This window comes from Arvicanthis niloticus, chromosome 14, assembly GCF_011762505.2.
Source record: "Arvicanthis niloticus isolate mArvNil1 chromosome 14, mArvNil1.pat.X, whole genome shotgun sequence".
In the NCBI taxonomy this organism is placed as follows: Eukaryota; Metazoa; Chordata; class Mammalia; order Rodentia; family Muridae; genus Arvicanthis; species Arvicanthis niloticus.
In genome coordinates, this window is record NC_047671.1 from 55009222 (window position 1) to 55020710 (window position 11489).

General features: G+C 46.5%; 1 long non-coding RNA gene across 1 annotated transcript; it reads right to left on the reverse strand.

Moving 5' to 3' along the window:
• Positions 1-490: 490 nt before the first annotated feature.
• Positions 491-9530, reverse strand: LOC143434352 (uncharacterized). Its single transcript, XR_013103799.1, has 2 exons — positions 8841-9530; positions 491-1696 (listed from the first exon to the last, which is right to left on the reverse strand). It is a non-coding gene; the product is annotated as an uncharacterized LOC143434352 (long non-coding RNA).
• Between the last annotated feature and the right edge of the window lie 1959 nt (positions 9531-11489).

Sequence of the window (11489 nt, forward strand, 5' to 3'; positions counted from 1 at the left end):
CTGCAAGCCAACATCCCTTTGAACAGTGGGGCCACCATTCCATCAGCTGCAAGTTGCCAATGCTGCTATCTGATGCCACTCAAGCACGAAGTTTAAAAATCGGTGGGGGAGATATAGTCAGTGGTAATGTGTGCTTAGTAACAGGTGAGGTCTGGGGTTCAATGTCAGCACCACAGAGAGCAAGTTATTCACGTGTGTGTGTGTGTGTGTGTGTGTGTGTGTGTGTGTGTATTACAGTAGGTGGATACACCTATTGTGAACACAACGGGACCTGTATTGTGTAGAATCCAGATGTCAACCTCAAATGCCATGCTGGAGCCATCATCTTGGATCTCTCATTGCCCCAGGACTTACTGATCAAACAGGCCAGATGGGAGAAAGAAGAAAAGGAGAGAGGGAGGAAGGAAGGGAGGGAGGGAAAGACAGAGGGGAGGGAGGAAGAAAATTTCAAATCATGTGACTTGAAAAAAACTTTTTCAAATAATTAAGCTATTAGGAGGAAAGGATTTTATTTTTCATACATAACTACTTTGAAAATGAAACCATCCATTACTTCTTTTGGCTTACAAAGTACCCTAGGGGAAAAATAGTTTTCCACCCTGTTGCTAAAATTCCTCTCCTGGGGAAGACATAAGTAATCTCTCCTGCTCCTCCAAGGTCTCCACGATTAGCTGAGGCTTGGGTCCACAGCAGTTCACCCCGGGGAACCAGTGGTTTTATTTGGCTTACTGACTGGACGATAGGGGAGGGGTTACAGGTGAGAGTATGGTGGCCTTAAAGCATCCACACTGGAAGGTCTGCACCTAGCGTGGATGACGACTTCCCATGTAGATGAAGCCCTAGTCCTTCTCCACCTGTAGACGCTAGCCCATGAGAACACCAAGAGCAATCAGAGAAGGACTGCATACAACCTGACGGGAGCAGCCGGTACTCAGATGACGATTCTGGATGGTCTGCAACCCATCCTTGCATAAGAGAACATCAATGGTCAAAACAAGTCCAGCTCTGACGATCCTTTGCAAGCAGGCCCAGCCGAGCTCCAAAGAGGAGAATAGTCTGACTCATGGATAGTCCTGTATCCTGAAGCCACTCCTTTCTTCAGCTCTTCTATTATTTCTGGCTTCCTCTTCACCAAGAGTCCCTGAGCCCTGTAGGAAGTGACACATGTCTTAATTGTTCTCCATCTAGGTACCAAACCTTGTTCATGGCCAGCTCATGGCCACCGTGAGGGATATTTCCCCTACTACAAAACACAAGCGAGGAAAGAGACAAACAATGGAATTGGGAAAGTAACCGAATGGACACGGACTGTGGGACTGTGATTGTCGACACCATTGTGGGTCAGCGCCTCAGCCAGCACACCATTTAAGAAAGCAGTTGTTTCTTCACTGGAGCCTGAGTTTCCTCATCCTGGGATTTTATCTATGTTCCCAGTACCAGATATGGATTCCCGCTGTTAAGTGGGCCTTCGATCCAATCAAAAAGTTGGTTCTCTCCGTAACCGTTTGAGCCATTCTGGCACCAGCTGGCACAGCTTGCCTGGCGCTCCCGCTGTGAAGAAAGCGGGCTCCACAGCTGAGCTAGGACTTTCGGTGTTAATCCTCCTCAGCAACTTTAGTAGCAACTTCCGGCACTACGGGGCTGGATGGAAGGGAAGAGACACTTCTGCCTAGTTCTAGCGTGGTTTCTCCAAGTCCTGCAAGCAAAGCATGTGATGTCTTTAGCTAAAGGGTCTCACCATCTGGAATGCAACACACAGCAATGTTGACAACTAGGGCCTCATTAGCCAACAGTCTCTAGAGAAGTAACCCACCCTTAGTAACCCAATAACCTTATAAATTCTGGGAGCATCTGCTTCCCCCACCCACCCCCCCACACAATATCCTTGTTTACACTTAACATTTACAGATCCAGGCTATCCCCACCCCCTTCCCCCACAGTCCTCCCCCCATCACATCTGGGCCGTATCCAACCATAAAGTTTCCAAGAATTGCATAGCTGCGCCTGGCCCCTGTACATGTTGGGAAGTACTTTCCCATGCTTGCCTCTCCGTTTTCTCTTTTCTCTGAGTTGCTCACTCACGTTATGGTCACTCTTTATATGCTGGCCTAAGTCACTTAGATCCTTTAAAGCCTTTCTCACTTCATAAAGATCCCGCTCCACCAACGGCGAGGCAAAGGTGCTAAATCTCCATGCCAGTCTCGAGGTCCTTGCTGAATACAGCTCTTCCATAAGTCTGTGGTGAACACTGTCCTATCAGGCCCTGTGAATTGGGCGTCACACACGCATCCCTCATACCTACTTCTGTTGGCTAGTGATGATGGTCACGTGTCTCTATGGACCCATATGAGCCAGTTTTTCAGGGACTGAGTCCCCTGGCACTGCCTCCGGCGACGTGGCTTGTGTCTCAAGGATGGGTATACGGCTAGATTCCTCAGTCTCCCTGCTTCCGCTGAGCTCACACTGGTCCTACTTGTCCCTGCATCCCATAACATCACAAGCCAGGCCGTGAGAATCTTTCACTGCTTATTTAAGTCTTTTCCAGCAATTCCAGTGCTGAAGACTCTCTGACTACCATGGTCTCTCATCCCAGACCATAGTTACAATCCCTGTCCACATGCCGGATCGTGGATTTTCCCCTTTCTCTGTATCAAAGGTCAGGCCTGATGCATACCTTCTATAACCTCTAGTTTGCCGTCTTCCTCTTTGGATCTTATAGATCCCAGGTTTGGGGGTCTCAGGAAGGGCTCTTTATTACAATCTAATTTAGGAACCCTTACCTTTTTACCCCTGTCATTAAAAAAAAAAAAAAAAAAAAGTCAGGCCAACATTTCCATTTCTTCTCTTTTATCCAATTTATCTGCTAAGCTGGAGGTCAGTCCGGAAGTTGCCGGCTTCATATCTCTGACTTGCTGAGGTTCCTTTCACACCTTACAGACTCCCTCTGGGCTGCCACCTCAGCCTCAGATAGATCTCTTATTACTCATACTGGAGGCCAGGCTGCCTCTGCAGCTGCTTGCTGACACCTCCACCCATGATGCACCACTTCCAGGGCTCATAATGTCTGCTCTGTACCTCCAGCTTGTCCCAGAGACTCTCCATACTCCCAGGTAGTCCCCACCCATAAAGAAGGCATGTTCACTCCATACCACCTAGAAGAAGACTGCCTCCCTGGAGTTTCCCCTACAGAAATCTCCAACCCAGGTAGCCTCACCTTAGTTACATGTCTCACGACTCCCTGCCTTGTCCACGCCCCTGCCTCTACTCTCACAAGCCCTACAGGGACACAAACCACCGTGTCTAAGCTTACTCTGCAAACATTTCCTCCCCTACACATGGGGGTGGGGGGGGACAGGGAGAGAGGGAGAGGGAGGCGGGAAGGAGAGGGGGAGGGAAGAAAAAAGAGAGAATTTCTCTTTGGTCATTTGTCTTATTCTCCAAAAACGGGACACCACCACTGTTCTCCCCAAACTGATCAGACAGACAAACCCTGCCAACCATGCCAAGAGTTACTAAAATTCTTTTCCTGAATGAGACATAAACACTGTCTCCCTGCTCCTTGTATGGTCCCTTGATAAATCCAGGTGTGGCTCCACCAAAGTTCACTCTAGAACACCAGTAAGTTAATTACGGTTAGGGACTGTGCAGTGGGTGAGAGACCCAGGTGAATTCCTGAGATGGCAGAGTATGGCTCGGAGGGTAGCCCTGTACAACAAATAGTTAAAGCACCAACTTGGAAAGCTAATCTCAGATAAATTCCTGTCCTGGCATTTGATCTATAAAAGGGCAGATGGGTTTGATTTCTTGCTATACAGAAATCCCAGTTTCTGCCCAGAGATTAGCACCTATAATCTAACCATCAGATTACGAGAACAAAATACATTTGAAAAGTAACACATTGGCACAGAGACTCCACACAGTGATGTTTTTCACTTTTTGACTATCTATCTTGTGTGTATGGGGGGGGTATATTTTACATGTATGTATGTATGTATGTCTTTTACATGTATGTCTCTTACATGTATGAGGGTGTATGAGCACAAGTGTATATGTGGGGGCCACAGGATGATGTCAGGTATCTTGTTTGATGGCTTTCCATCTTAAATATGGAAGCCCCAGTTCCCACCTTCAGAACGTTGGGGTGACTACAGGCAGGACACCACCCTGACTGGCAGTTACATGGCTTCCAGTGGTCCAGATTCCAGGGCTCACTCCAGACCCTCCCTTTGTGACTTTCTTGTTGCAAAGAAACGAAAGGCCTTCCTGAAGTTAATATTTAGCTGCATATATACAAATTATGCTCAATTTTCTTTAGTCTATAGAACTTTGGGCGTTTGTCATTTTGACATTCAGAAGAAATATATCAACATGGTAGTGTTTGCTCGGCATGGGAGTCTCCAAGAAATTGTTTTCTTTTCCACAGCTCTCTGGGTTATCTGAATCCTTTACAACAAATATATCTAAACTTTGTGTGTTGGCTTGTATGTCTGTAAACAGGTATATGAGCATGCTTGTGTGTACATGTGTGTGGGTGTATGTGCATGGGGGTCTGCCTACGTGCACTTACACATACATGCATGTCGAGGCCAGAGGTCAGTCTCAGCTGCCATTCCTCAGGAACTGTCTACTTTATTTTTTGAAACAGGATCTCACACTGTCCTTGGACTCGGTGACTTATCTACTGGCTGGTCAGCAAGACTCAGGTCCACCTGTTTCCACATTCCCAGTGCTGGGATTACAAGAATATACCACCATGCCAAGCTTTTCAACCTCGGTGCTGAGGAGCAAACTGGAGTCCTTAGGTTTGCGTGAGCAAGCACTTTATCCACGGAGCCGTCTTTCCAGCCCCGATATTTTTTTCAGTATAGGATCTTATTAACTACTTGAGAATTTCATATCATGTATTTGTGTCATAGTCACCTCTCCCTAACTCCTCAGGGATCTATCTGATCTCCCCCAACCCCAACTACTGACCACTTTTTATTAAAAATAATTTTTTATACAATATATTCTGGTCATTATTTCCCCTCCTTCATCTCCTCCCAGATCTTCCCACCTCTCCACCCATCCAACTCCGTGATCTTTTTCCCTCTCTCTTTAGAAAACAAACAGGCAAATAAAAACCAAACCAGAATAAAACAAAACAAAACAAACAAACAGGTTAAAAAAAAAAAACCTAAGAAAAGGTGAAAAATGCCTAAATAAAGTATATCATAAAACAAAACATCTCCAGAAATACCATTGAGTTTGTTTGTGTTGGCTACCTACTGTAGGGCATGCCCCGCCCCCCTTAAGTGTGGTTTGTATACCCAGTGAGATTCCATTGGAAAAAACCAAATTTTCCTTTATGAGCTGTTGACAACTGGAGATAGCTTCTGGGTTAGGGATGGGGGCTCACGTGCTCACAGTGCTAGGAGCCCCTCTGCCTCAGACCTGTCCAGGCCCCATACATTCTGCCATGGTCTCTGTGAGTTTATATGTGCTGTTAGGTCTGGAAGGCATGGTTTCTTTGGTGTCTTACATCCCCACTGGCTCTTACAGTCTTTTCTGCAGTGTTTCCCAGGCCCTGACGAAAGGGGGTTGGTGAAGACATCCCATTTATGACTGAGTGATCTAAGGTCTCTCATTCTCAGCGCATTGCCCAGTTGTGGGTCTCTGTAGAAGTTTCTGTCTCCTGCAGGAGGCTGTTTCTCTGATGATGGCTGAGAAAGACATTGATCTGTGAATACAGCAGAATGCTGTTAGGCGTCACTGTATTGCTACATTCTTTAGCATCACAGTAGTATTTTGTTTTCCCCTGTGTCAATGACCTATCTAGTCTGAGCAGTGTCGGGTATAGGTTCCATGACATGGAATGGGGCTTAAATCCAATCAAAGAGTGGTTGGTCACCCCTACAGCTTTTGTGCCACTATTACACCAGCATATCTTGTAGGCAAGCCACCATTGCAGATGGGGCTATAGCTGGGTTGGTGATTACCTCCTCTGGTATTCCACAGAGTGGACACTAGTGATTAGTGGTGAATGTTGTAGGTCAGCACCGGCACAACTTCTTTGTGTTCGGTGAAATATGTGACTGTTGTTTTCAGCGATAGGGCTTTACCTTCAATTTGTGGATAGCAACCCTTATTAACAATCACCTGAGTTGTTGGGGGGGGGGTTCCTTGGGACCCCTTTAGCCAACAACTCAATTAGAAGTGACCCATCCCTGTTACTAGAAATATCATTTGGTGGCAAGAGATGCCTTGTTGGGACTTTGTCTCCACAATTTCTTGGCGATTCCATTTAGGTTTCTTTCAACTATGTACATATTTTAAGAAGCTTCTACTGTAATAAGCTTCCAGATGGCCCTCAGATGGCCCTTAATGTTAGCTGTCCCCATGTCCTCTCCCTTATTCTCTTTCCCTCCCCATCTCCACTGAATCCTTCTGTCTGATCCCTTCTCTGTCTCTCTATAACTATATATTCCATTTTCCCTTTCTTGCAAGATTCTTTCCCTCCTCCCTATTCCGTTACTTTACACCCAAGCTTTATGGTTATACAGATTATAGCATGCCAACTGAAGGCTTAAAAATTTATCTGGTTGGGGGAGAAAACCTTAAATATTCTGGATAAAGTTTGGCCTTGGGTTTTATTAATAAGCTCAAGACACCGTACTAAAATATCTACCTCCTGCATCCTTCTTTTCAGAGATGAAACTCTGGTCTTATAAAAATAGCCTTTGCTTGCAGTTAGACAGAGAGAATGTCACAGAGGAAAAAAAAAAAAAAAGAAGAAGGGAAAGTGCTGGCTAATGGGTCTAAACTCTGACAGATGTCTGAGGGCTGATAGATGGAGCCAGTACATGCCACTCCCCCTCCCCAAGGGCCCAGACCCTGTGTGTGCTGGATGCTGGCTTTCTATGTGGCTGTGATTAATTTTAGAAGACTCTGACATTCCATCTGAGTCATTCTGATGTGGCCTGATTGGAACTGAACAGGCAGGTCCATTTCAACACAGTCTTCTCAAGTGTCCTGACCTCTGGGCCTCTGCCAGATCCTGAAATCGCCATGCCTTGTTGTACGTGTGTGTGCCATCTGGCTACCAGAAAAGGCTCAGTTACCATCAAAACCAACAGAACCACCTTAAAAGAGCTCCGTGCCTGTCATCACTCAAGGCAACTGGTGGGATGATGTGAGAAAGCCCACTCCACGGTTTTCCAGTTCAGCAGCGACAGGAGTCACCTGGTGTATGTAAACATGCTGCAAAGTCCCAAACCTAATCATCCACCTTCAATAAATACCTCACTGAAAATACAAATGCTAAACCAGGGAGGAGACTAGTGTCAGTGACTTAAGTGCTTGCCACGAAGCCTACTGACCTGAGTTGGATCTCCAGGACTCACATCATGTACAGAGAAAACTGATTCCCACGTTTGTCCTGTGATCTCCATATGTAGACCATGTCACATGTGTAATCCTCTCCATCTCCCCCGCCCCACACACAAAGTTCTAAAAAAATTAAATATAGAGACGGTACTAACGGTAGCTAAGTTAGTAAAGTACTTGTTTTGTAAGGACAAGGACTTGAGTTCCATACTCCTAGACTCCATAGTTTAAAAGTACAGGTAGGTGAGCGTCGGGTGATGGTAGTACGTGCCTTTAATCCCAGGAGGCGAAGGCAGGAGGATCTCTCTGAATTCGAAGCCATTCCAGTTCTCAGTGCTATTTCCAGAACAGCCAGTGCTACACAGAGAAACCCTGTCTCAAAAAACAAAAGTGCAGGTGTGATGGCAATCGCTTATAATCCTGGTGCTGACAGGGCAAAGGCAGACAGATCCTCTGGCTCAGTGGCCAGTTGCCTAGCCCAATTCAAAAACAAACAAAAACTACAGGGAACAATGCCTAAAGAATAACTAACACCCAGTGCTGTCTTCAAGCCTCCACTCATACAAAAACATGTGCTCACGCACCTGCACACATATGCACATCAACCTTAAAACATCACACACACACACACACACACCAAATGCCTACAACCAGCCCAGACACACTGATTCAGTGCATCTAGTCAAGGGTCCCTAGGTTTTTGTGTGTGTGTTTTTGAGGTCTGGGCACCACAGCTGTGGAGGATCTAGAGTGGAGGAATGTCGGGCTGTGTGTGTCTGCCTTGCCACTGGGGTGCCTGACTGCCACCAGCAAGCCACTCTTTAACAGGGATCCCAGCCTGTATTTTCCTGGAGGAGAAACAGCAGGGGGCTGAGACAGATGTTGTGGTTCCCAGCCTCCTGAGTACCCAGAAGCCTCTGCGGGCCTCAGGAACTGGGTCCTCTGGTCCATGCTTTCCCTATGCACCAGGCAGGAAGGAGATGGCTGAGCCCAGGACAAGGGCAGAATCCTGTTTGTTTTGGGGAAAGAGAGAAAGCCTCCTCTGGAAGATTTAGGCCTGGCTCTCTACTACGAAGGCCCACCCCTAGGTGGTCCTTGGAAACAGAGATGGTCCTTGCTTGTCCAAACTGCTTTATTTGATGGCGGATGTGAATGCATAGTTTACTTAGAGTAAACCAGGGATTAAATACTTTCTGTGGGAAAGCATGCCCAGGAAGGGAAGCTCATTGGCTAACACTCAGGGCCTATCTAGACACCTCATTAGCATGGAGAACTCCAGGTTTTTATACTGTGACTGATTGCCTGGTCCTCTCAGTGGGGTGTTATGGTTAGGTGTTCCAGATCTGGTAGTTTGGCAGAGAGCTGACCTCATGGCTTCCATTCTCAATCCTGAGATTTCCAGGGAGTTAGGCTTACCAGTTCTTCTGTCTGCTGTCACGGCCCACTTGTCCCACAGAGGGACTTTAAACCCTTACCTGGAGGTGCTCTGAATCAGCTGAGAGCCATTGCTAAGACGACAAGGAATCGACTTTTCTGAATAGTTTCTCTGGATCGTGTTCCATGCCTGGGGATGAAGAGCAGCCGAAGACTGAGAAAGCAAGAGTGTGTCTCCCACTGGCCAGGATTATTGTGACAAAAAGAATGTTGGGCAAATGATGAATAATAAGCACTTTCCTGGTTCTGCGAGGCCAGGAGTTTATAATCCTGAGCAGTTTCTACAGCCGAGTGGCTAGCAAGCACCAGGGAGCATGCGCCGCGGCATCGGGCATTCTCACGTCTCTGTTCAGTACTGTCTCATTCCTGTACAGAAGTATTTCCAACAGAGGAGGAGTTGAAGCTTTTCTCCTTTTCACTCCCTTGCCTTCTTGCCCTCTTTTACCTGGTAGTCTGATCAGCCTCTCTGGTTTTTGTAATAGGCTTAGAAGTAAGCCCCTGGCCCAGGATTAGCCAGTCAGAACCGGAAGCCAGGTCATCAGGTCCCAAAGACAGATAAGGTACCTCAGAAGTGTCCGTGACCATGTGCTACGCTGCGTGTAACAGGTATAGTGAAGTGGAAGAGGCCACAGGGGAAAAGACACCCTGGTGATGCTAAGAGTCGGCTCCCATCACCATGACTACTGCCCAAGCTTGGTTTGTGTTTTTTGTCGTTAGCAACCAATGTTACAACTTCCATGTGTGGTCGAGTGCATCTGTAACCCCAGGAAGTGCTCAGGTAGATGAGGCAAGAGGATTGTGGGTACAAGGCCAGCCTATCGGATCATAGAGACCTGGTACTGCAAGTCTGTAGATCTCTGTATTCTGGGATAGCTATAAATACTCATGACTTCCTTGGAGCACACATACAGTACTCTGGCTATTCTTAGTCGCATGCTGAGTTTGGGAAGGGCTCAGGATCCCTGTGGCTACATGTCTTGAGGGAAAGATGAGCTGGCCCCTCAGCTGTGCTGCCCTGATTAACATCTGAGCTTAGCTCACATTGCAGCTGGGGATTAAATCTCATGGGCTCCAAGAATCCTATACTAACAATGCCCAAGTTGGAAGTGTGTCCAGCCAACGTGAACCTAAAGTTCCACAGTCCCCGTGCATGCATCCAGATAGCTTCAAAGGCTTTCCAGCCCATCTGTGTGAAAGTTACCTCCTATCATGACAACTGCCTTGCAACAAAACTTGGGTCAGCTGCCAGGGCTCTGAGACACACCCTTTTCCCTCACAGACCATGCAAAGACACTAGATGTCTCTACTGAATTGTTTGGAAACATCCATACCCCCGCCCTCGAGCCCCGCAGCCAGAATATGTGACTATCTATACTTCCTTCTCTCTCACTGAGATTTTTTGGTTTTGCTGCTTGTACATATGTACCCACATGCATGCTGGATGGTTGTAAGCCATGTGGGTACTGGGGTATGAACTATGCATATGTGGGGAACGTGTGCGCATGTGTGCATGCATATGTGTGGGGATGCTGAAGGACAGCCTTGGGTGTTCTTCCTCTGCTGTTCACCTTATTTTTAGACAGGCTCTTTCATCACCAAGTAGGCTAGCCTGGCTAACCAGTGAATTGCTGTGATTCACTCACCTGTCTCCATTTTCTCAGTGCTACTTGACAGGTATGTGTCACCACCCCAGATTTCTTTTTAAACATGTTTTCTTGGGATCGAACTTGGGTCCTCGCGCTTGCAAGGCAAGCTCTTTGCTAACTGAGCTGTCTCCGCAGTGCCTAACGCCATTATTAGGGCAGGATTTCTATGTTACACAGTTCTGCCACAGTTCCTTGGTGTGGGGACTCATGTAGTTGTACTGCCATTACCACAGCCCATGGAGGGGACATGTTCAATACTCTAAGAAGTAACCCAAAGCCTTCAGCCATCTCCCAGTGAGCCCATCCCTTCTTTCCAACCCCGTAGATGGATCATACATGGTGTGACCTCCCTTGGTCCACTTCTTTTACATATCACATGCACAGTGTTGTCAAGAGTCATCTATGCAGTCATGATGCTCTTATGGCTGATCAGTTGTCCTCTGTGTGAATCTCTGATGTACAATATCATGCCCTCTACTGGGAGGGTTAGTTTGACTTCTCCTATTTGTAATTCTTGAATGTCTTCCCCCTGCCTTATTGCTCAGGGTAGCGTTTCCAGCACTATATTGAAAAAGAGTTGGGACATTGAACGGCCTTGTCTTATTCTGATTTTAATGGGACTTGATTTCAAACCATTGTCTAATTTCCCTTGTGACTTCTTATGCTGTTTATATATTTATAAATTTTCAAATATATTTTTGTTGTTGACTTATAGTTTCTTTTTTTTTTCTGCCAGTACTATAAATTGACTCAGGACCTCACACATGCAAGTCAGTCACTCCCCCACTGAGCTCCAACCTCACCTTTCATTGTGTTCTGATGAGAAAATATATTTAGTGCCATATCAGTTTTTCTAAGCTTAATTAGTAGGTTTGTGTGCAAGAGTGCGCGCACGCGTGTGTGTTTGTGTGTGTGTGTGTGTGTGTGTGTGTATGTGTGTGTGTCCTGACATACTCAGTTCTCCAAAATGGATTTGTATATACCCTTAAGAAAATAGATTCTACTCTTATTGGGTGGAGAGTTCTAGAAATGTCAGTTAGCTCT